The 27,708-nt window shown below is 33.3% G+C and overlaps 2 long non-coding RNA genes across 2 annotated transcripts in view; both read right to left on the bottom strand.

The window, feature by feature from the left end:
* Positions 1–3,273: 3,273 nt before the first annotated feature.
* LOC117329686 lies at positions 3,274–4,824 on the bottom strand. The gene is made up of 2 exons (XR_004533249.1): positions 4,714–4,824; positions 3,274–3,377 (listed from the first exon to the last, which is right to left on the bottom strand). It is a non-coding gene; the product is annotated as an uncharacterized LOC117329686 (long non-coding RNA).
* A 3,947-nt stretch (positions 4,825–8,771) lies between these two features.
* The window catches only part of LOC117329685, a 31,074-nt gene continuing 12,137 nt past the window's right edge, over positions 8,772–27,708 (bottom strand). Inside the window, exon 2 of the long non-coding RNA XR_004533248.1 lies at positions 8,772–9,120. This is a non-coding gene — a long non-coding RNA (uncharacterized LOC117329685). The remainder of the gene's footprint in view (positions 9,121–27,708) is intronic.

The following is a 27,708-nucleotide window of genomic DNA, read 5'->3' as shown; positions in this document are numbered from 1 at the left end:
ATATTTAATGTTTACAACATTTAAGATCTGCATTTTGTCTGATGATTCCGAACCCACATTCAAATTGACTAAAATATTTTACTCCACACTACTAGAAAACTTACATCAGACTACATCGTCAATTATGCAACAAAATATTCCTTCAGAAAAAAATAAGATGCACAAGTGTGATAACCAAGCTGTTTAAATGTATGGAGTTTAGAGAAATGATTGTTATGCGAAACATCTTTTAGACATATGAATTGAACCGCGACGCAACGAGGAAAGATATACAATGTTAAACGTCATTGTTTAGATGTTAAGATTAGACAAAGAACGTGCAGGTGAATACTTTATGTAGAATAGGTATATAGATAAATACAAAAGGTGTGACATACAAGGTAATGCTATATATATATATACTGTAACATGCATTGCTTTATAGAGCAAAGGTGCTGAGAAAGGAAGTTTTTACATGTATAACATGTTCATGAGCAATGCACGCAACTCGTATCCCCGTGTGAAAACATTATTCTCACAAACATGATTTTACGCAACTGTAATCAATTTTAATCGTTTTATTCCCCAGATGGAGACAAAAACAAATTAAATATACCTTTGATGCATTATTTGTTAAAAAATGGAACTGAAAAATATGTATTGAAACATAATACCGCAGTAAATATAAATATTACAAGTCACTTAGAATTTTGAGAAAAAATGTATATTCTTATGTAAACACTTGTTTGTGTATCCTTCTTTCTCTCTCTTTCTTCTCCTATCATTCTTTTTTTCCCCGTTTTAATCGTTTTTTTTCTGCTTTGTTTATGGTTTATTGGTTATGCCACACTAAAATGTACCGTGGTACAAAAGCTAATAAAGAAAATGCTTCAAATATGTCCAGCCTCTTTCGGCCTATAGAACAAAAATGAAGAATGAATTTGTATTACAAAATATACTGTGGTACAGAAACGAGTAAAGAATGCTGCGATTGTGCCGGGCGGCCTCGGCTATCGTAAAATACTGTACGGGAATACAACTCCCTACCATTTTCAGTTTAATATACATAATATTCTTATATGGAAAAAGTAGGGAGTAACATTTCAGTACATACAATGAACACTAATGTAAAAGCGTAAATTCAATAATGATTACAAATAAAAACAAACCATATTTAAACCTAAAAAATGGATTATTTACTTCCTGTTGAGCGATATCATGCTGTAATATGTAAAAGAAAGGGGGATGAAATAGGATATAGGAGGAAGGGGGACAGGGATGTGATTGGCTAGGCGAAGAATAGACTGGCTCCTGGTTCTAGAATATTAAGGACATTCAGAAAATTTTGGTTTCTGGAATATTTCTGATTCTAAGTTTCAAACAAGAGGTAGATAATTTATTAAGATCAAGCTGGTCAATTCTAAATGAAAAAGAATGGCTGGTATATCTTTACCCATAATAGAGAAAACAGTACAATGTATCTTGTCACATTTATATACACACACATACGTGTATAAAACATCACAATGACCGCGTGTGATGAAGCAGACATTCATGGTTATTTACATACAGGACATGAACTTTGACCTTAGAATGATCATTAGTGACGCTCATTCCTCATAAACTATTTGAAAAGTAGTAAGTTTGACATGAACTACGAAACTTAATCACCCAAATGTTAAACAATGACGGACGGCTCTGCGTGGTAAGTGATAAGCTAATGCATGGGTAACAGAAAACGGAATCATCGAGAAAATGGGGACAGTGTTATACTTCATAAAACGTCATATAAGATATCGTCAAATATATTTTTTTAAAATTTTCGATCAGCGATACAATTCACTCCTGATAATTTTCTATACGAAAGCCTGTATATGGGATATATCTATATGAATCATTATGTATTCTTAATATAACGTCATATTTCTGTGTTCAGGGTCATCTAAATAGCAAATCCAGAGATGTTTACAATCCTATAACTCATTTATGTGGTGCAAATTAACAGAAGTAACTTGTTACATTGTCAGTATGTATCATAAATGACCATGGGCCTTGCTGTCGACATATGAAAACGCATATCTCAGGGGAGCTTAATTCTTAGATTGATTATTTTCTTATGTCCTTCATGTTTCTTGATAAATCACATCACATTTGATAATTTCGTTGGAAGAAACCTGCATTATTCGTTCCGGGGATTTGTTGAATCGCACGTTCATGTTTTACACATTGTACAAGCATTTCAATATCGACTGATTTAAATCATACAACATCTTTATCGGAATCAAAATCACTTCAACCAGCTCAGCCAGTACGGTAATTATTGTTGTTTTTCTTTCTTTGAAATGACACCAGAAGCAATCAGAAGTATTCTCATTTCATTTTAAGAATCAAATGTAGAAAAAATCTGAGATTTCATTTATCGATTGCCAATTTGGAAATCTGAGACTAAAAACAGGATTCGGAGGTGGCCTATTTTGATCAACCCAAGAGGCTACTTTCCAATTTCATATCGACTATAGTGTGAACGAGGACCTCCCCTTTCACAGACCAGACAACAATCGTAATAATTTGGGCAGAAAATAGTTCGGAATACTCAATGATTAAGCAGGTCATTGTCTTTGATTTTAACGAATTTTCCATGATTTATGAATCTTAAACAGGCGTCGTCATATATCTAAAAGCGTGAATCATATTACTTACAAATAGTTCACGGAAGGACATAGTCTGTTGTTAGTTCTTTTGGGAAGAAAAATATCCGATCCCATTCTAAAATCATCGTGATTTGTTTTAGATATAAGCGACATTTTAATTCCCCCAAGAGATCCGAACGAATATGTCCTTGAAAGGTGGGTGGCGATAGCTATAGGTGGCTGTTCTTCTGAACCTAAAATAAGTTATATCAAGAAATATCAGCATTCAGTGGACATTATGAGCTGTTACATAAAGAAGCAACAGTGAAAAGATTAACTCGAATACGATATATAATAATATAATTTTATTGTACTATGAACATGGATTACAAACATTATAGTTGATTTTTTTATATTTTATTTGTTAAATAATGATAAAAGTGACATCATTTGCAGAGTTTATTATAAGATATTCAGCAATATCACGAACTTTGATCTTTAAGCACATTGGTCACGATTTTCATTGTCTCGTACGAAGGTCCCGGTTTTCATTTAAACATACCATATATAAATCCTCTGCGTTTAACACGTCCTATCAAGCCTGGGTTAAAGTTGTTATTACTTTGTTTGTTGTTGGCATCAGCTATCAAGTTCATGTTGTCTGTTGATAGCTCACTTCCACTTGTTCTTGCCACCCTGTTTGGATAGGCTAATGTTGACACGACCAGACAAAGTACGATGGTAACTAATAACACCTTCATCTTGTATCTGAAATATCAATCATCATCATCATCATCATCATCATCATCATCATCATCACGAAATGACAGATGGTTTATGTGTTGTCCTTTACTTATATGAGTTGTCCCTGACTAATGTGAGTTGTTCCAAACTAAATGAGTTGTCAAACTCTAATATGAGTTGTCCAACACTAATATGTATTGCCCGAGACTAACATGAGTTAGCCCAGGTTAATGTGAGTTGTCAAACACTAATGTGAGATGTCCAACAGTAACATGAGTTGTCCAATACTAATATGAGTTGTCCCAGTCTAATATGAGATGTCAAAGACCAAATGAGTTGTCCAACACTGATATGAGTTATGTAGCAATAATGTAAGTTGTCCAACACTAATATGAGATGTCCAACCTAACATAAGTTGTCCAATACTAATATAAGTTGTTCCAGACTAATAAGAGTTGTCAAAGACCAAATGAGATGTCTAACACTAATATGAGTTGTTTAAAATAATATGAATCGTCTAACACTAATGTGAGTTGTACAACACTAATATGAGTTGTCCAACACTAATGTGAATTGTCCAACACTAATATGAATTGTATAAGACCAATTGAGTTGTCTTAACACTAATATGAGTTGTCTAACACTGATATGAGTTGTCACCACTAATATGAGTTGTCCACACTAATATGAGTTGTCCTTGACTCATCTGGTTTGACTACAACACGTTCGGTATTTATTTAGGTGATGTTGATGAATCGAGCAGGCGGTGTGAGTAACATATACAATATTTATTATTACCCAATATTTACATTCTGTGTGACAGTCTCCCGTTACTCCTGTGTTAAAGCAGATGATAGTGATCACTGTATAAATGCAGACCAGATCTTATGACGTCACTTCCGTCAGCGTAAAAAAAATGTTTGTCATTGCGTTGCGGGTGAATCAAACCTAGCAAGGATTTCGACCTAAAACAATCGCGTAAATATGACGTCATTTTGGTGCTTTGCTGATAATAGTCACGCCGAGTATTTGTATTACACATGAGTTTGAATGCAAGCCAAGCACTACAATGAAATCGATTTCACATGTGCCGTTCTTTCAATTGAACAAATAGGGGAAAAGCTGAACTTAAACCACAGATTTAGCAAAGAGAACGTGAAGTCATCATGTCTTAACATGAATGTAACAATTAAACGCTTGTAAGCTAGTATTTATTGTTAATACCAATGCAATCTGGGTGACAGATAAATAGAATGACGCCCAAATAACAAGATAAGCATATTCACTAACAGTCATAAACATGCTGGCCAATAATAATAATAAGAAGAAAAAGAAAAAAAACAGAACATGTATGTCTTACCTCGACCATGCATTATTTTCCGATATCAACTGATGCTTTTGTGTAAGACCTCGTCGACGGCAGTGGAAGAATTCGTTCAGGCTAGGAATAAGATCAGATGTCCTGCATTTTATATAAAAAAATCAACCAATCATGCCATCGCCTTATTGTCACGTGATACTAATCCAGTCAAATTTGACGTCATTGTTTTGTACCTGTAGGAAACTGACAGACTGAGACTAATATGCAAACTCGAGTGTGAATGATAGTAATAGAATTTCAAAGGATGCGATCCACACATAATTAGATTCAAATCTATGACTGGAAAACTCGTTTTGTGAAAACGGATATTTCAAAGCAGCACAATTAATTCATGTGCATCACACTGCGGAAAATACACATGGCGTTATTCTTGATGGTGTTTGCACCACTCAATATATAATAAAGAGTCCTTAATATGTACTTTTTTCACATAATATCTATATGAATGATGTAATATTTACATGTTACATCAGATTACACAATCATAGGTAAAATAACAAGGCTATTTGGCTAATTTTCTAACTGCTTAGTATTTTGCAATAAACAATACTTTTGTTCACAGATAGCCTAATTTATAGTTCCTTATGATTTTGTCTTGATATACCACTATCATAATTCCTAACTTTCAATCCCTCACGTGTAGCATCTCTCAACGCTCTTGACACTTCAATTAGTATAACGCACTAAGCTTATTTTAAACAATGACAGTAGCTGGCATTGTAATGTCGAGATAACTTCGGGCGACATACTTGGTTATGTATATCTCCTTAGCAAGATATGTTAATGAAAAGTCGACTTAATTATTTAAGTCGACTTATCTTGATACTATTGGCGTGACAATTATTCTGGCAAAAAAAAAAAAAAATGAAGTGACAGGAATATGGGAACATTTTGGTAGATTAAAACGGTCAGATATAATGTATTTCGCTACTGGTATCCTGTCATCGAAATGTCCAGAGTACGCTTTCTGAAACACAGTTGTTTCCTTCTCACAGTCAAGATTAACATCCATGACGTAAAAGTTTTCTATTTTGTTGGTGAGATGAGGAGACTACAATAGCAAATTATACCAATCCTTCTTGTTGCACGCGAGAGGTCGAACTATTAGAGGAAACCAGAGTACCTTGCGAACAGTCCTATCTGGGAATCGAACCCAGGCCAGGTGAATTGAATGTTTGCCACCTGACCATCCAATTATATATTTAAATAAGAAATATATCATTGATGTTTGCATCTTTTAGATCTGAATTTTGTTTGATGATTAGGAATCTACATTCAAGTTGACTAAAATGTTTTTCTCCACACTAATGTTTTGCTTTTAACCCAAAGATCAAAACAAAGAATCAAAGAAAATATTAAGTATCCTTCCGCAAGTATAGGTAGAGGTATCACGTTATTGTACTATTATACCTGATATAGAATACAAAACAAAAGAATAAAAACATTAACCAGGAACTCAAAACGATAATTTACATCAAACTGCATCGTCAATAATGTAACAAAATATTCCCTCAGAAAACAAAATAGATGCACAAGTGTGATAACCAGCTGTTTAAATGTATTGAGTTAAGAGAAATTATTGTTATACAAAACAGGCTTTTAGGCATAAGAATTGAATCGCGACTCTTTGTTTTCTTTTTGTTTGACGTCCTATTAACAGCCAGAGTCATTAAAGGACGTGCCAGGTTTTTGAGGTGGAGGAAAGCCGGAGTACCCGGATACAAACCACCGACCTACGGTCAGTACCTGGCAACTGCCTCACGTAGGTTTCGAACTCGCAATTCAGTGGTGGAGGGCTAGTGTTAAATTGTCGGTACAACTTAACCGCTCGGCCACCGCGGCCCCTTTCTTCATACAAATAGTGATTCCGTGCGAATAGCTATTAACAAAAAACAAACAAAATTCACAAAGTTCACAAAAACTGTGTTATTTATTACTGAAGAGCCCTCTGTATCATTCCACATTTTGCTTTTCCATTTGTTTTCTCTTCTTGCCAATTTTTAAGAATGTCATTATTTCCGTTTTGTTTGTATTTTCGAAGCAATTAATTATTTAACTTTGGTCCTGACGTGTTGAACTCTGCTATCTTATCATGAAGCAAAGCATTGGTTAATGTATCTTCAGACAGCACCTTACCAGGAAATAGATGGTTGGGATACATACATCTCTACAAAGAAGCCAATGACCTCATTCCGGGATTGTCGACAAACCCAAGTCATTACTTCATTAAGTTACGCCAGCAGCTAAACACACTACTATAAAATAGTCGAACTATGTTAGGAAATTGAAAACAACGTAGATATAATAATTATTGTTTTGATATTTAAATAAAACTATCGAATGGGCGTCAGTACAGAGTAGAGTACATTAACATATTACATATAAAATCATCACATCTGTCTTGACTAAATATAATGTATGTATTGGCGCAAATCCCATCGCTCTAAAAATATGTAAATTGATTGTACAAAGAAAATCGGCAAATAAAGACTATAATGGGTTTAATTGTTTATTAATGATATTCAGGTGTTCATTCACGCATAGGTTAAATTAAATGTTTGCCGCTCGATCATCCAATTATATATTTTTTAAATAGGAAATATTTTTATGTTTACAACATTTAAAATCTGCATTTTGTCTGAAGATTTTGAATTCATATTAAAGTATAGGTAGAGGCATCACGTAATTGTAATATTATACCTGCTTTAAAATACAAAACAAAAGAAAAAAACATTAACCAGGAACTCAATTCAATAATTTACATCAGTCTTCATCGTCAATTATGCAACAAAATATTCCTTCAGATAAACATATTAAGATGCACAAATGTGATCACCGAGCTGTTTAAATGTATTGAGTTTAGAGAAATGATTGTTATGCGAAACATCTTTTATACATATGAACTGAACCGCGACGCAACGAGGAAATTATATACAATGTTAAACGTCATTGTTTAGATGTTAAGATTATGCAAAGAACGCGCAGGTGAATACTGTATGCAGAATAGGTACATAGCTAAATACAACAGGAATGACATACACGGTAATTCTATATATATAGACTATAAAATGCATTGTTTTATAAAGCAAAGGTGCTGAGAAAGTTAGTTTTTACTTGTATAGCATGTTAATGAGCAATGCACGTAACTCATATCTGCGTGTGAAGTTGGTGAAAACATTAATCTCACAAACATGATTTTACTAAAGTGTGATCAATTGTAATCGTTTTATTCCCCATATAAAGACAAAAACAAATTAAAATACCTTTGATGCATTATTTGTTAAAAAAAAATGGAGTTCAAAAATATTTATTGAAACTTAATACCGCAGTAAATATAAATATTAGAAGTCACTTTGAATTTTGAGAAAAAATATTTATTCCTATGTAAACCTTTGTCTGTGTTCCTCAAACAAAACCTTTCCGCCATACTTCATATTTGTCTCAAAAGTATCCTTCTTTCTCTTTCTTCTCCTATAATTCTTTTCCCCTTTTAGGGAGCAACCAACCAATTGAAAAAATAGATTTTTGAAACAGCCCCTGTGTGTAGAAAGTTGAGCCAAGGATAAAATGTCTGGCAGCCACTGATTGGCCAGTATGTTATGAAGCGAGAAAATAGATATGTAGCCTGATAGGTAACTATCAATAAGTACGATGGCCGACAAGAGCCTGGCAAAATGAAATGAAAAAACTGTACCACTTTTTTCAATGGTACAGTTTTTTCATATCTTTTTGTACCATTGAATGGTACAGAAAGATGTGAAAGCGGAGTTGAAATGAGTCAGTCGCTTTTGTATCTTTTTGTACCAAAATGCGGCCGAAAACAGCCATGGTACAGAAACATATGAAACGGCTAAAAGCTGTTCTTCTGCACCTGTAATACGTTATATCAAGAAATATTAGCATTCAGTGGACATTATGAGCTGTTACATAAAGAAGCAACAGTGAAAAGATTAACTCGAATACGATATATAATGATAGAATTTTATTGTACTATGAACATGCATTACAAACATTATAGTTGATTTTTTTATATTTGATTTGTTAAATAATGATAAAAGTGACATCATTTGCAGAGTTTATTATAAGATCTTCAGCAATATCACGAACCTTGATCTTCAAGCACATTGGTCACGATTTTCATTGTCTCGTACGAAGGTCTCGGTTTTCATTTAAACATTACCATATATAAATCCTCTGCGTTTAACACGTCCTATCAAGCCTGGGTTAATGTTGTTGCTACTTTGTTTGTTGTTGGCATCAGCTATCAAGTTCATGTTGTCTTTTGATAGCTCATTTCCACTTGTTCTTGCCACCCTGTTTGGATAGGCTAATGTTGATACGACCAGACAAAGTACGATGGTAACTAATAACACCTTCATCTTGTATCTGAAATATCAATCATCATCATCATCATCATCATCATCGTCGTCATCATCATCATTACTAATTTGAGTTTTCCAACACTAATGTGAGCTGTCAAACATTAATGTGAGTTGTCCAACACTAATATGAGTTTTCAAAGAATAATGTGAGTTGTCCTATACTAATATGCGTTGTCCAACACTAATATGAGTTGTCGACACCAATGTGAGTTGTCCAACACGGATATGAGTTGTCCGTGATTAACAAAGTTGTCCAACACTAATGTGAGTTTTCTAACACGATTGTGAGTTATCCAACACTAATGTTAGTTGTCCAAAACTATCATGAGTTGTCAAACACTGATATGAGTTGTCCGTGACTAATAAAAGTTGTCCAACACTAATGTGAGTTGTCTAACACTTATTTGAGTTGTCCAACACTAATGTGAGTTGTCAAACACTAATGTGAGTTGACCAACATCAATATGAGTAGTCCTACACTAATATGAGTTGACCCAGACGAAATGAGTTGTCCAACACTAATATGAGTTGTCCAACAGCAATGTGAATTGTCCCAGACTAATATGATTTGTCCAAGACCAAATGAGTTGTCCTGCACTAATTTGAGTTTTCCAACAGTTGTATGAGTTGTCCAACACTAATATGAATTGTTCAACAATAATGTGAGATGTCCAACACTAATGTGAGTTGTCCTACACTAATATCAGTTTTCCAACACATATGTGAGTTATCCAACACTTATGTGAATTTTCAAACACGAATATGAGTTATCCACCACTAACATGAGTTGTCCAACACTAATATGAGTTGTCAGACTCCTATATGAGTTGTCCAAAGATAATATGAGTTGTCCCAGATTAATATGAGTTGTCCCAGATTAATATAAGTTGTCGAACACTACTGTGAGTTGTCCAACACTAATGTGAGTTATCCACCACTAATATGAGTTGCCCTTGACACATCTGGTTTGACTACGACACGTTCGGTATCTATTTAGGTGATGTTGATGAATCGAGCAGGCGGTGTGTGTATCATATCGAATATTTATTATTACCCAATATTTACATTCTTTGTGACAGTCTGCCATTACTCCTGTGTTAAAGCAGATGGTATTGATCACTGTATAAATGCAGACCAGATCACATGACCTCACTTCCGTCAGCGTCAACCAAATGTCTGTCAATGCGTTGGAGGTGAATCAAACCTAGCAAGGATTTCGACTAAGAACAATCGCGTAAATATGACCTCATTTTGGTGCTTTTTGATAATAGTCTAGCCGAGTATTTGTATTACACATGAATTTAAATGCAAGAAAAGCACTACAATGAAATCGATTTCACATGTGCCGTTCTTTCAATTGAACAAACAGGAGAATAGCCGAAATTAAACCATAAATTTAGCAAATAGAAAGTGACGTTTAACATGTCTTAATGTAAATATAACAATTTAACGCTTGTTAGATTGTATTTATTGTCAATATCAATGCAATCTGGGTGACAGATAACTAGAATGACGGGCATCATTCTGTTTATCTGTCACCCAGATTGCATTGATCTTGCCAATAAATACAATCTACCAAGCGTTTAATTGTTAAATAACAAGATAAGCATATGCATATTCATCAACAGTCATAAACATGCTGACAATAATAATAAAAAATAACAAAACAAAACAAAACATAACATGTATTTCTTACCTCGACCATGTACTATTTTCCGATATCAACTGATGTGTTTGTGTAAGACCTCGTCGACGGCCGTGAAAGAAGTCGTTCTGGCTAGGAATAAGATCAGTTGTCCTGCATTTTATATAAAAAAATCAACCAATCATGCCATCGCCTTATTGTCACGTGATACTAATCCAGTCAAAGTTGACGTCATTGATTTGTACATGTAGGAAACTGACAGACTGAGACTAATATGCAAACTCGAGTGTGAATGATAGTAATAGAATTTCAAAGGATGCGATCCACACATGATAAGATTCAAATCTATGACTGGAAAACGCGTTTTGTTTCTTTTTACTTCAAGCAAAATATGTATTTTGTATTTTTAAACTCCAAAAATGTGTTCCATGCCGACAAAGAGTTATTATTATCGATGGAAATAAAGAATATGCTGTTGAATTTAAGAAAAAAAATATCAAAAGTTACTTGACCTTAGTACCATTTTCTAGTTGTTTGTTTTATCTTTTAAATTTTAAAGCGGGTAGACATAAGCATATGTACACATGAAATAATTAACGTCAATTGAGGACATAATTATATGGAAACTATTTATCATAAGAAATGTAAATTCGTTTTACAATGAAAACGGCCAGAGAAAGATCACAGATTCTTTGCTGTCTGTGACTGATATTTATTTCAACTTTTTTTATATCATAACTTCTTATTTTTGTTCAACTTTCAAGTCAAAGGCTATTTAAGTTGTTTCATTACGATAAAGTGTAGTTATGTGTTTATAACTTTATAGTGAAATACTTATCAATAAAGAGTTGTTCTGAATGGTAATGTCTTATTTTGTTAACATTTGTTCTAACGGAAACTGACCGGCTAAGTGATTTTCATATGGGACAAAAAGGCTGTCATCTTCAAACGATTTCTTCTCAATAACCAAGAGACCAAGGGACTTAAGAAGTAATGTATTTGAAAATGTAAGTTCGGCATGAAGCAATGACTAGGTCTATCAATACGCAAACAAGCAGCTATAGTTAAAAACAACAATGACGGATGGCTCTTCGTAGTAAATGGTTTGCTAATGGGTAACTGAACACAGAATCAGCGAGAAGACGAGGACAAGACAAGACAGTGAATGTCATAAAACGTCGTATCAATATCAGCAACCAGATGGAAGGATGGAGGAGAGCTAAGGAGGCCGCCTTGGTATTCATTTTGAATAAAACAAAATATAAAGTTTCTGCTTTTGGACTATCAAGTTGATGCTTACATAAATATATAGGCTTGTTGTTACTTGTCACTTACTTTAAGGTAGCACTTGCAAATTAATATTTTTTATTGCTGGTATACCTTCATAAGCGATGCTACCAGTATCAATGAAATAAAGTATTTGGGAAAAGACTATATATGTATTAATGACACATTAAAAGTAGACTAAGAAAGTAATTAAGGATTCAGTCCTCCTAATTCACAAAAAAATATTTGCCGGTAAAGGAAGATCTCTTTAAAGAGGCTTGCCCGCAGAGAGATCAGAAAAATTGGCTAATAGAAAAAGATTTTTTACACATGACAGATTGTTGGAATTGTTGAGTTTTTCATTTTATTTTCCTTATAGAACGCTGAAAAGTGATATTAAAACCTCATTTTTTAAATATTATTTATTTAATCGCAACCCGCAATAAGTCCCCGCTATAAAGTGGAGTCTAATTTGATTGACACATCAAAGAAACAAGCACGTGCACAGTGCCGCACAGTGATAACTTCAAAGGCAGCGGCGATTTACAAAGAAGATTTGCCGTTATATTCCATACATTTCCCTCTCAGGTTAAGTTTTAAAACGTCTTTTTAAATACATATTCTGTAAATGTTTTCAAGAAATAAAGTCGGAAAGCCTCTAATTTTGTCACATAGAAACGTGTACTGAAGTTTATTTAGTGATCGGAGATGTGCCGTTTACAGGTCCGTCTGCGAGTAAGCCTCTTTAAGAATATAAAAATGTATATATGTACAAGAGATTGAAGCAGGAATTTCGACTGGAAAATATTTATATAACATTAGCGACGTCAATATAAGACGACTATATACTAAGTTTAGATTCTGAGAACATGACTTAGATTGTTCCGTTGTCGAATAAAAACACTTCTCAAGACGCTTATTAGTGTGTAAAATTCGTAATGTTATTGAAAACGAAATTTACTTTCCCCCCCATACTTTGGATGGGGTGATGATGAACATTGATCTACATGTACTGTATGTCCATTGCGTGTATCTAATGCTCTTCATCAGTGCCATCATTTGTACCCCATCTTTGTTACTACATCATTATATTCAGTAAATACACTCTGTTTTTTTGCAAAACAGCAAACATTATTCATAATGAATAATAATGTATTGTGGACTCGCAAGAGTTCATAAGTCATTCGAGAAATGACCTTTTAACAACAATGTAATTTTGTTGTCTTTAATTTGCGAGTCATCATTTTGCAACAAACAAGCTTCAGTCTCTGAACATGATCCAGGCTTACACAAATGCCCTTTATGGGTCAAGTTAGAGAAACAACGCACGGATTGTAACTTAATGGTGTAAAATATCAGGCGTGTCTGTAGCTGATACAATTGCCATCAAAGAGGTTGTTAGTTGCCATATCGCATGCAGGCCTATGAAGTGGTTCTTGTGAAAGAAAATCGGTTGCACGTGTGCATATCGATTCTTACGTTACAATATGTGACATAGTAAAGGCTTTCATACACCTGGAATTCGACTTCTTAAACGAACTCAAAAACACAGAGCCATAATAACTGGCAATAATTGCTCATCATACCAAATTACATACGAATCATACGTAACACGCTCGACCCTCTGAGCAAGCTGCAATAACAATTGAACATTCAATTTTACTCAAAGATATAATTGGATGCGATTTCGGTAGGTTTGTTTAATTGTTTACATGGCGCGATAAGATAATGAGACCTAATATGGAACGAGTTTTACAGAACTTTTATCGGAGCTGGTGAAAGTTTTTATCAGCAATACAGCTCATTCGAAATAATTTTATTCATTCGGGGTATATTGATATGGATCATTATCAATTCCTCTTAATAGAACGTCAAATTTCTGTGTCCGGTGTCACCTAAATGGCAAATTCAATGATGTTTTACAAGCATATTTATCATTTCTGTGGTGTGACTTATAAGATGTAACGTGATGTATTGTTATTATGTATCATATAGATAACAACGGACTTGCTGTTGGCATATAATTTGTTAATGTGAAAACAGATATTTCATAGCAGCACAATTAATTCATGTGCATCACATGTACTGCGCAAAATATACATGGCGATATGCTCGCTGGTGTTTACAGCACTCAATTTATAATATGTACATACCTGGTTATGTATTTCACCTTAGCAAGATATATAAATGAAAAGTCGACTGTATTATTTTAAGTCACCTTACCTTGAAACTATTTGCGTGACAATTATCTTGGCAAAAATATGAAGTGACATGAATATGTGAACAAACTTCTTCGTTATATATAAACGAGGCGCTCACCAAAGCCAGGAGTCAAGTTTATGCTAAGGCGAGATTTCTTAAGTCCCAAAATCTCATCTCTGGTACATGGACAAATGACGGACGTATTGTTATCCGCAATTCGAGTGGCGAGAAATCTCAGGTTACCCGTCTTGACGAGCTATCGGCATATCCTGACCCCCTCCCAAAACCCCTGGAATACGTACAGTCAAGAATTGGATTCCTGGTCTGGTACACCTGATACCGGTGCACGTGCCAAACCGAGAACCCAACCTATTGAACCTAATACATAAACTGTGTTCCTTGTCTGTATATTTTGTTTGTCCACTATATATAGCCCTATGTGTGTTAAGTCTGATCACATGAAACCCACTACATTGTAATTCTAATGGGTTCTGCATTGCTAGCATAATGCGTACAGTGTATATGTATGGTTATTATCCTGATTATACTAATTACTCTGATTTTTCCTTATCATAGTCTATAAAAGAAACGATTAGCATGTATTCACACTCATGTGCATGAATATATATATGGGAAGTAAATCAAGATCCCATATTTATTTCTATCTAATGCAACTCAATATAGTATTATTTCTATTTCTAATTGGTATATACATGTATGCTTCCCATACTGATATGAATACTCAGGTATTGGAATTACTAAGATACACAAGTACATTTAATCTAGTTAATCTTTTATTTATTTTTAAATGGTACAGTTAGTATTACATATTATATTGTTGATATGAAGTTACATGCATTGTAACTTCATATCAAGTACTGTGCATTGTAATTAATCAGTGTCATCTAAACATCTAATAAAAAAAAACATGTATTAATGTGAATGATCATATGAATGTACATGCACTTGATTTCTCCCGGAGTACTGCTTGAAATAATGTGTATATCTACATGATTTTTTTTTTTAAAGAAAATAAGTATACTTATTATAATAAGCTTGTTTAGTACTTTCCACACAAAGGCAGGTCCTAGGTTGATGGTAATATTTAAAAAATAATATGACGCAATGTTTGTATCTCCACCTTTACAATCAGAAATGTAAAATTGTAGATCCAAATTATACATGTGTATACGTACGTGTCTCGTATATATACATGTACATACTATACCTCTTCTCCATATGAATAATACTTGTAGCAAAATATATATGAAATGACACTCATATTGTATACCTCACCGCGTTTCCTGAGGTTTCTTATTAATTATTTTCTATTTAATGTATTCCAAAAGTAAATGATAGTTATATCCAATGTAAATCCACGTGCACACTCAATGTTACAAATCGGCGTGCCTGCTTTTATGCCTATGGCTATCATAATACTCTTATGAAAGAGCACACCTCTCAACTGAATATGATTACACTTAGTTATGTATATAGTCTCTCAAATGTAAGTTTAATTATTTATGTCATGTATTCATTATTGCTAATCTCTTTACTCAAAAGGAATTATCTGACCCATTGTTTGATACTTTGAAAATAATACAATCTAACTGTACTGAACAGTAAATGGTAAGCAAACTGAAACTTAGTTAAGCGTTTGAGAGACTATGATGAGAAGATATGATCGTGATCACTAGAGTGCTTTCACGTAGTCTGTATATAAATAGTTGTACGTTTTGTTTACAGTTTTGAAGATGTCCATCCATGTAAATAGCGGAATGTCTTCTATGATTTTTCATCCATGTATGGTAATTACATGTATATATGTATTACTTTTGTGGACTTTGCCCACAAATCGCTAATTTTTTCACATTTTGTTTTATTATAACAATTTTAAGACTTGCCCAGTCTCAATGTATACATTTTCACTCGTACAGGTACATACAAATACCAGCTGTATCACATGCCCTATCAAATATATTATAAAGATATGGTTATTTGATAATGACTAGTATAGTAATATACTTGTTCTGTGGTAGGGCATGTAGAATCACCGGGGGCAACATGTACTTATTTGTGTTTAATTATAAATTAACTGTACAAAGTATTGCATACAATATAGCATATTATCTACCCGTGTATTCTACACCAATAGTTAACAACTCAATTTTTGTTCTATATATTATTGGTATGTTAATAATAATTAGTTGTGATGTTGAACTAAATCCAGGTCCCTTACACAACCTTGATATTTCCCACCTAAACATAAGATCACTAAGACATAAAATAGATATTATTGAAGCTGAATTATATGATAGTGACATTATCTGTCTAACTGAAACACATCTCACTCCTGAAATACCTGATTCTGAACTAATGATTCAATCTTATTCTGAAAATATTCACAGACTAGACAGGAAAACTGGCCCCGGTGGTTGAGTTTAAATATATCATAAAGATAATATTGTTACTAAAAGAAGACATGATCTTGAACAAGATGAAGTTGAAATGTTATGGGTAGAGGTCCACATTGAATCTCGAAAATTTTTATTGGCTTGTTTATATCGACCGGAATCACCAGTTAGATATTGGGACATTCTGGACACCATCATTGAAAACGCCATTAACACAAATCTTGACATAGTGATAACTGGTGATATCAATATCAACATGCTTAATCTTCAACCTTATTCAAATCTGGCTAGAATGATGACTAAATTTAATCTTTCAAATCTCATAAAGGACCCTACTCGTATCACCCCAACTTCATCAACTTCACTGGTTCAATTCACTATCTCCTATTCAGTTTTCAAAAAACAATCTTATCGTAAAAAAATCTTTATATATCAAGATGCTGATTTTGATAAGATGAACAGACATATTTTAGAGAAGGATTGGGATAATTTAATCAATATACATGATACGAATGAATTTAATAATATTTTATGTAATACTGTAAATGATTTAATCAGTGAATGTGTACCAAGTAAATATGTTACAGTTAGACCAAATGATAAGAAATGGATGACTAATGATATCAGATTAGACAAAGAAATAGAGTTCATAGGAAAGCAAAAACTACTACTTCCATGCACCATTGGGAAAATTATAGAATTAAGAGAAATGAAATTATTACTAAGATAAGAGAAGCAAAAAACACATATATTGAAAATTTACAAAAGTCACTTTCTGATAAATCTATTCACCCCAATAAATGGTGGAAAACTGCAAGAAATGTCCTTAATATTAATAATAAATCTACATCTATTCCCCCACTATTACACAACAACACTTTTATACCACATCCATTTGACAAAGCTGAGTGTTTAAATAAATATTTTGTTTCCATATCAACAACAGCAGCAAATACTAGTCCAATTCCAGAAATTATCCAGAATTCCCCCCATTCCTGGGGAATTTCCATTGACAACATTATTATAACACAGCAGGATGTAAAAGATCAGTTATTCCTCTTAAATAGTAACAAACCTGCTGGACCAGACAATATGATTCCTAAAGTCATAAAAAATCTACTATCATCTATATATGTACCTCTTACTCTTTTATTCAACAAAACTCTTGAAACAGGTGTAATCCCACTTAGCTGGAAAATGGCAAATATTAATGCTATCTTTAAAGGTAAAGGATTAGTCAATGAGGTATCTAACTATAGACCAATTTCTGTAACATCATGTTTTAGTAAAATGCTAGAAAAGATTATTTTTAAATACTTAAATAATTACCTCACCACTTATAAAATTATCACTAAACATCAGTCTGGCTTTACACCCAATGACTCTACTGTAAATCAATTATTGTCTATCTACCATACCATTGTTAAATGTCTTGATCAAAACAAAGAAATTAGATACATATTTTACGATATTAGTAAGGCATTTGACAGGGTTTGGCATGATGGCCTGCTTTACAAGCTGGAGTTATATGGTATTAAAGGTAATCTTTTAAACTGGTTTAAAAAAAATTATTACACAGAAAACAGAGAGTTCAAACTGAAGGTTTTGTATCGACATTTGACCCTGTTCAAGCTGGGGTTCCTCAAGGCTCAGTCCTCGGACCACTGATGTTTTTAATCTATATTAATGATATTGTTGACTGTGTTTCTAATAAGATAAAACTATTTGCAGATGACACCTCTCTGTATGGTATATGTGATAATAACCCCATTGAAATAGCTCAAAGTCTCACTAATGATTTAAATAATATCAAACAATGGGCTAATAAATGGGATATTAAATTTAATCCTGCTAAGACAGAATCAGTTATATTTTCTAGAAAAAATAATAAAGATCACCCTGCTGTAATTTTTTATGATGAACCAGTTACTGAAAATAAATTACATACACACCTTGGTCTAACACTCAGTGATGATGCCAAGTGGAACCAACACATTTCTAATATATATGATAAAGCTTAAAAAAGAATGAACATTTTAAGATTATTAAAAACTAAAATTGATAGGAAGTCTCTAACAACCATATATACATCCTACATTAGGCCAATTATTGAATATGCCGATGTTGTTTGGGATAACTGTTCACAAATACAAAAAAATCTCTTAGAATCAATTCAATTAGATGCTGCTAGATTAATTACTGGTTTACGCAAAGGTACTTCACATGAAAAACTATATACAGAATTAGGGTGGGAATCATTGAGTTGCAGAAGGCAAAAACACAAGCTTATCTTAATGTTCAAAATATTAAATAATGAAACCCCAGATTACTTAAGAGAAATTATTGAACCATATATTCATGATGAAACCTTAGTTAGATATCCACTCCGTACAATCCGATTATTTGACCCCCCTTTATGTCGTACAGTAACTTAATTTGAAAGTTTTTTCCCATCCATGTTAAATGAAATGAATAGACTCGCTCCTGAAATCAGTAATATTCACTCCACTAATCAATTTAAAAAAAACTTTTAAATCACAATCTCCATATTATATCCACTACAACTGATGTATTTAAATATTCTGGCCGGCGTGATATAAACATTATTCTATGCCAATTAAGAAACAACGTAAGTAATCTAAATTACGACCGTTTTAATGATCATCTAATTGAATCTCCAATGTGTCAATGCAATCAATCTGTTGAAACTATATCACATTATTTCTTTGAATGTAATTTATGTCAAAATCCTCGTCTAGTACTAATACAACATTTAAATCATCCACATCATAATCATTTATGTACCAATGTCATTGTCAGTGGATGTACTCTTTGTAATAATATTCAAAATTTTAGCATCTTGACACATGTCTCAAATTTCATCCTGCAATCAAAGAGATTTTGAAATCATGTCTGATGTATAATGATCTAATATTTCTAATACTTCTTTTTAACCCCTGGTGACTCCAATTATACAGCAATATAATTAAATAGACATCTAAATACATGTTTAGAATATGTAATATGAAATTGAGTGACAATGTCTATTTATTCTTGATTACCAAATATACTTGATTAATGTAATAATGAACTCTGGGCAGTCTATTAACAATTTATCTTCTGTTAATCTATTTTATCTATAACCTTATTTGTTTGTGATTATATGTAAGTGAGGTTATTCCTATAAAGGTCTTTTTGAAACAATCATTTTATTTTCAAGAGTTGGTGTAACTCTACTAACTTAATATGTTTCTATGGGATGAAATTGAATTTTGATGTTATTTAATGTTAAAATTAATAAATCCTTGTAATTATTAAGGAATTACCTCCCCTGATACCCTCACCAACCTTCCATATATATAAGGAAAGGACTAAGATAGGCTATGCCTGATGTCCAATCCTATTGACTTAACATCATGTCAATAAAATATGTTGAAATTGAAATTGAAATATGGGAACATGTTTTGAGATTAAAATGGTCCGATATCAATTTAGATACTTTGAGTTTCACCTCGGTTATTGCGCAATCCTACATTTGTCCAGTGTACGATTTCTGAAAGAGAGTTGTTTCCCTTCTCACAGTCAAGATTAACACCCACGACGTAAAAGTTTTCTATTTTGTTGATAAAACGAGGAGACTACAATAGCAGAAATGGTACTTTTCACATTCTGTTTTATATAAAAAATCACGTATACAAGATATAAATCACACCTAATTAAATCAATCCCTCTTGTTGCACAAGAGAGGTCTTACTGTTCGAGGAAACCAGAGTACTTTGAGAACAGTCCTATCTGGGAATCGAACCCAGGCCACGTGAATTGAATGTTTGCCACCTGACCATCCAATTATGTATTTAAGTAAGAAATAAATAATTGATGTTTGCATCTTTAAGATCTGCATTTTGTCTGATGATTTTGAATCCATATTCAAATTAGCTAAAATGTTTTACTCCATCCTAATAGTTTGCTTTTAACTCATAGATAAAAACAAAAAATCAAAGAAAATATTAAGTATCCTTCCGAAAGTAAAGGTAGAGGTATCATGTAATTGTACTATTATACCTGATATAGAATACAACAAAAGAATAAAAACATTAACCAGGAACTCAATTCAATAATTTACATCAGAGTGCACCTTAAATAATGCAACAAAATATTCCTTCAGATAAAAATTAGATGGACAAGTGTGATATACAACACTAATGTGAGTTGTCCAATACAAATGTGAGTTGTCCAATACAAATGTGAGTCGTCCAACTATAATATGAGATGTCCAACACTAACATGAATTTCCATCTCTAATGTGAGTTATCCAATACTAATGAGGGTTGTCCAATACAAATGTGAGTTGTCCAACTCTAATATGGGTGGTCCAACACTAATATGAGTTTTCCATCCCTAATGTGAGTTATCCAACACTAATGTAACACAAATGTATTTTGTCCAACACAAATGTGAGTTGTCCAACTCTAATATGAGTTTTCCAACACAAATATGAGTTTTCCATCTCTAATGTGAGTTGTTCAACATTAATGTGAGTCATCCAACTCTAATATGAATTGTCAAACACTAATATGAGTTTTCTATCCCTATTGTGAGTTATCCAACACTAATGTGAGTTGTCCAACACACATGTGTGTTGTCCAACTCAAATATGAGTTGTCCAACACTAATATGAGTTTTCCATCTCTAATATGAGTTGTCCAACACTAATGTGAGTTGTCCCTGCGACATGTTCGGTGTTTATTGAGGTGATGTTCATGAATCGAACATCCGGTGTGTTTATCTAAGTAAATATGCATCATCATCATCATCATCATCATCATCATCATCCTCATCATCATCAGGATTTAAATCTTTAAGGGAGAGAGAGATTTAACGAATTCTGGAAAGTCTGGCAGCAACATGTTGTGTCTGGTGTGTTGTTTTAATATAGTAGTATCCGTGAAAAAGAAATAAGATATGGCGAATCGGGACAAACCATGTCCTGATGAACTGGCGAATGTGAGCCGGTAAAACGAACACATATATTGATACACAAAGACAGTAACTTATTACCTTGTTAACCCTGATTCAAGAACTAAAAAATAATAACTTAAAACCCATTTACATTATTCATTATTACCTAGTGATATTTTCCCTCTGTCTCTGATACAATAGAAGTATATTTATCAACAGTCGTAAACATGCTGGTCATCTTTGCACATAGCATAAGTGACAATAGTAAAATGTTATATTTTTAAATACATAACAAATGCAACACGAATGTAAGCTTTCCTGATATATATACATTGTACTATATATTCTTTAAAAATGTTAAAAATAGTAATGATACATTCACATGACTATAGCTAAAATTAGAGAATGGTAAAACACACACATATCAGTATTTGTTGAAATCAATAACAGCGTGTATATCAAAACAATTGTAGGATATCAACTTATTTCGTCTTTTCCTTTATAACAATTTACATCCTCCCCCCTAAAAAACCAAACAAGCAAACCCAAAAAGATCATGTATGTCTTACCTCGACAATGTAATCATTTTCCGAAGTCAACTTATTCTTTTGTATAAGACTATCCATTTGGTGTTGACGGCAGTGAAGGAGTTCGTTCTAATTAGCAAAACAACTCCGATGTCTTGCATTTTATCAACAAACTTCATCCAATCATGCCATCGCCTTATTGTCACGTGATACTAATCCGGTCAAAGTTGACGTCATTGTTTTGTACATGTAGGAAACTGACAGACTAAGACTGATATGCAAACTCAAGTGTAAATAATAGTAATAAGGTTTCAAAAGATGCGTTCCACACATAATGATATTCAAATATACGACTGGAAAACTCAGTATTTTTTCTGTGAAGCAATATTTTTTTTTTTTTAAACTCAAAAAATGTACTACATTGCCGACAATGAGTTTTCATGACCGATAGAAATCAAGAATATGCTCATGAATTTAAGAAACAATATCAAAAGTAACATTATGCTACTACCGTTTTCTAGCTTGTTTTTTATCTTTCAAATTTTCAAGCGGACAGACATAAGTATATGTACACAGGAAATCATTAACGTCAAGAATAGACATAAGTATATAAAAACTGTTTTCATAACTAATGTAAATTTGTTAAACTGTTTATCATAAGAAATGTAAATCTGTTTTACTATAAAAACGGCCAGAGAAAGATCACAGTAGATTTCACTCTTTGTAGCTGATATTTACGTATATAAATATCCTCGTCCATTATTCAACTGTCAAGTCATAGGCTATTTAAGTTGTTTTATTGTAAGAAAGTATCGTTCTGTGTTTATAAGTTTACCGTGAAATACTTATCTATAAAGAATGTTGTGAATGGTAGTGTCTTTTTTGTTTACATTTGCTCTAACGGACGCTGACCGGCTAAGTGATTTCCGCTTACATCTCATGTTATAACTTGAACTATATGAAGGCAGACCACTGTACTTCTATATCGAAAACAAGCTGGAATCTTACTATACGTAAAAAGGTAGGCAACTCGTACTAAGTATCCCGCCTGATGCAGTAAGTATACAAGTAAACGAAAATTATTTCAACGTTTAAGAAAAAGTTTTTCCTTAAACAATACGACAAGTCCAGAAATAATCAAAAACTCCTAAGAAGTAATCTATTTGAAAATGTACATTCGACATGAAGTACGAAGCTTGATAACCGCCAGACAAGCAGCTATAGTTAAAAACTAGAACTGTCGCCAGGATGGTTAACTAATACCCCCGCAATCTACACGAGTCAATGGTGAATTAGAACTGTTAATTAGAGGCCAACTAAGATAACCCAGTAATAAAGTGACCAGTTGCCATAGCAACCATAATTTTGAGAAAAAGAAAAAGAGATGCACATCTGCACAAGGTCCTCCATATTTGTGTGAAGTTTCATTGAAATCGGCCCTTCAGTTTAGGAGGAGTTATCCGGACAAACTTAAAGTTATGATTTTAATCAGAAAACATGTTTATAGTGACCAGTTGCCATAGCAACCATAACATTGAGAAAAAGAAAGTTGCATGCACATCTACTCATGGTCCTCTATATTTGTGTGAAGTTTCATTGAAATCGGCCCTGCAGTTTAGGAGGAATCGGCCCGACAAACTAAAAGTTATGGTTCTTATAAGAAAACCTGTTTATATTGACCAGTTGCCATAGCAACCATAATTTTAAGAAAAAAGAAAGTTGCATGCACATCTACACATGGTCCTCTATATATGTGTGAAGTTTCATTGAAATCGGCCTTTCAGTTTAGGAGGAGTTATCCAGACAAACTTAAAGTTATGATTCTTATCGGAAAACATGTTTATAGTGACCAGTTGCCATATCAACCATAATTTTGAGAAAAAGAATGTGGCATGCACATCTACACATGGTCCTCTATATTTATGTGATGTTTCAAGGAAATCGGCCCTTCGGTTTAGGAGGAGTTGTCCCGACAAACTTAAAGTTATGGTTCTTATTAGAAAACCTGTTTATAGTGACCAGTTGCCATAGCAACCATAATTATGAGAAAAAGAAATTGGCATGTACATCTACACATGGTCCTGTATATTTGTGTGAAGTTTCAATGAAATCGGCCCGTCGGTTTAGGAGGAGTTGTCCGAACAAAATGCGTCTAAAGACGGCCGGACGGACGGACGGACTGACAGACAACCTGATTCCAGTATCCCCCCCTAACTTCGTTGCGGGAATATAATAAAAACGACGGATGGCTCTTCATGGTAAATGGTTAGCTAATGGGTAACTGAAGACGGAATCCGCGAGAAAACGAGGACAAGACAAGACAGTGAATGTCATAAAACGTCGTATTAATATCAGCAACCAGATGGAAGGAAGCCGCCTCGGTACTCGTTTTGAATAAAAAAAATATATAACGTTTTTGGTTTTGGACAATCCAGTTGATGCGTACATTAATATACCGGCTTGTTGTCTTGAATCTCTGAAAGCAATCTCTCCATTAATCCGCTTGTTAAGGAAACACTCACTTTAAGTAAGCACTTGAAAAATAGTAGCTTTTTTATTGTTGGCATATCTTCATAAGCGATGCTACCAGAATATATTAAATAAAGTATTTTGAAAAGACTATATATGTATTAAAGACACATTAAATGTGAAACTTAGAACGTGAATAAGGATTCAGTCCTCCTAAAGCACAAACAGTTGCCGATAAAGGTAGATATCTTGAAGAACATAAATGTCTATATATTGAAAGAAATTGAAGCAGAAATTTCGACTGGAAACATTTTTTATACAACATTAGCGATGTCAATCTATGACGTTTATATACTAAGTTTAGACTCTGTGAACATGACATAGGATTATTCCGTTGTCGAATAGATAACTTCTCAAGACACTTATGAGTCTGTAAAATTCGTAATGTTATTGAAAACAAGATTAGCTTTTTTTCAATAAATGTCGTTAGTGGGTCAAGTTCTGAAACCTGAAACAAAATAAACCGAACCAAACAAATCTTACATGAAAATGTATAATATTGTAAAGGATTTCAGACGTTTGAAATTCGACATTTAAGACGAACTCAATAACACATCCGGTGGTTGTGTGACCACGCTTAGCGAAAGTCGCGGACACCGAATAGAATTAACGGTACCGAAGATATTGGGAATTATCGTTACAGAAACATTAGTATATATGTATTCTAAAGTGATGGTGATAACATGTCAAACAATTGTTCAACTTGACTTTAAGAGCACATCCAGCAGAAAGCGTCATGGAGGTGATTGCGGAGTACAAAAGCAACAAATAGCCTGCAAAAAATGGATACACGGTTTCATTACTCGCCATTTGCTCCCTAAGCCATGATCTCCGGCCATAATTGCTCATCATACAAAATTACATGCTCATCATACCAAACACGCTGGGCCCTCTGAGCAAGCCGCAATTACAATTGAACTTTCAGTTTTACTCAAAGATATAATTGAATGCCTTGTCGGTAGGTTTGTATAATGAGACCTAACGAGGAACGGATTTTACAGAATTTTTATCGGAGCTGGTGAAAGTTTAGATCAGCAATACAACTCATTTTAAATTATTTTACTCATATGGGATATATTTCTATGGATAATTATATATTCTTCTTAATTGAACGTCAAAATTCTGTGTCCAGTGTCACCTAAATGGCTAATTCAAAGATGTTTAACAAGCCTATTAATCACTTCTATGGTGTAACTTAACAGAAGTAACTTGATATATTGATATCATGTATCATATATATGACAATGGACTTTGCTGTTGACATGTAATTTGTTAATGTGAAAACGGATATTTCATGGGAGCACAATTAATTCATGTGCATCACATGTACTGCGCAAAATACACATGGCGTCATTCTCGCTGGTGTTTACAGCACTCAATATATAATAAAGATTCCTTAATATGTACCATTTGCATTATATCTATATCAATATTTACATTTTACAGATCACACAAGAATCACACAATCATAGGTCAATAACAATGTTATGTGGCTGATTTTCTTAACACTGTTTATTGCCAGATATCAATTAAGATATTTTGTTTGATTGACAACCCGATTATTGCGTCATCCTGTATTTCTCTACTGGTATCCTGTCATCGAAATGTCCAGTGAACGCTTTCTGAAAGAGAGTTGTTTCCCTTCTTACAGTCACGATTAACGCCCACGACGTTAAAGTTTTCTATTTTGTTGAAAAGATGAGGAGACTACAATAGCGGAATTGTACTTTTAACATTCTATGTTTTATATTTAAATCACGTATACAAGATATAAGTTACACCAAATTATATCAATCCCCATTGTTGTACGCAAAAGGTCTTACTGTTGGCTGAAACCAGAGTACCACCTATCTGGGAATCGAACCCATACCTCCTAGGTGAATTGAATGTTTGCCACTCGATCATCCAATTATGTTTTTAATAGGAAATACATTTTATGTTTACAACATTTAGGATCTGCATTTTTGTCTGATGATTTCGAATCCACATTCAAATTGACTAAAATGTTTTACTCCACCCTAATGTTTTGCTTTTAACTCATAGACAAAAACAAAGATTAAACAAAAAATAGCGATTATCCTTCCGCAAGTATAGGTAGTGGCATCACGTAATTGTATTTTGATTTGATTTGAAAATATTTTATTGTTATAAACAAAAGGATCGGGCACAAGTTATTACAACTTAGAAAAGCCCTCTCCACAAATATATGTTACGGAAAGTGTGATAACGACACAAAATGATTACATTGATTTATATAGAAAGATAGCAAATAGTTGGAAGGAAAAGGGACAGATGTAGAGAAATCAGGATGAGAAGATGAAAATTGATATTTTTAATAAATTTACTAAGTGAAATGTTCATGAATAATGTGCACAAATTATTAATTGTTAGGCCAGAGTAATAACATATTACAATATAAACATTATCAAATTACATATTCTAAGTAAGACATAGGTTAAAGTTAGAATAAACATAGAGATATAGATGTTCACACGAATGCATGAATTTAGAAACGGTCACTAAATTGAATAAAATTTTGAACTGTTCGAAAAATGAATTCATTTTCAGCGGTCGTCAGGTCTACGTTTCCACACAACAATAAATGCAAGCGAATAGGCTGATGATGTAAGAGTTGATTAAACATTATACGTCTAATATTCGTGTAATTTGGACATTGAAAAAATAATGAAAAGAGTTTTCACATGGGAACCACAAGCACATGATGGAGATTCTACAAGATTAACACGATATAGGTCATAATTTAACTGGCTGCAATTGTGTCTAAGTTTTGTTAATATGATGTTAAGGCGTCGAGTCCCGTAACTAAAGAAATCTGGGGTATTATTTAGATTATTTTCACGAGGTGTTATAGCACCTTTAAAACTTTTAACTGTTGTCTGGTTTCTGGTATTCTCAGGAAGGTTATTCCATATTTCTGTGGTTGCTGGTATAAATGATGATCTAGTGTTGGTGAGATTATAATTTAGCATTGTGTAGTTATTATTGTTTCTTAGAGGATATGGAGTTCTGTCACCTACTAATATTGGAAG

Source organism: Pecten maximus, chromosome 6, assembly GCF_902652985.1.
Source record: "Pecten maximus chromosome 6, xPecMax1.1, whole genome shotgun sequence".
Taxonomy (NCBI): Eukaryota; Metazoa; Mollusca; class Bivalvia; order Pectinida; family Pectinidae; genus Pecten; species Pecten maximus.
This window is presented reverse-complemented; position numbering and strand designations above follow the sequence as displayed.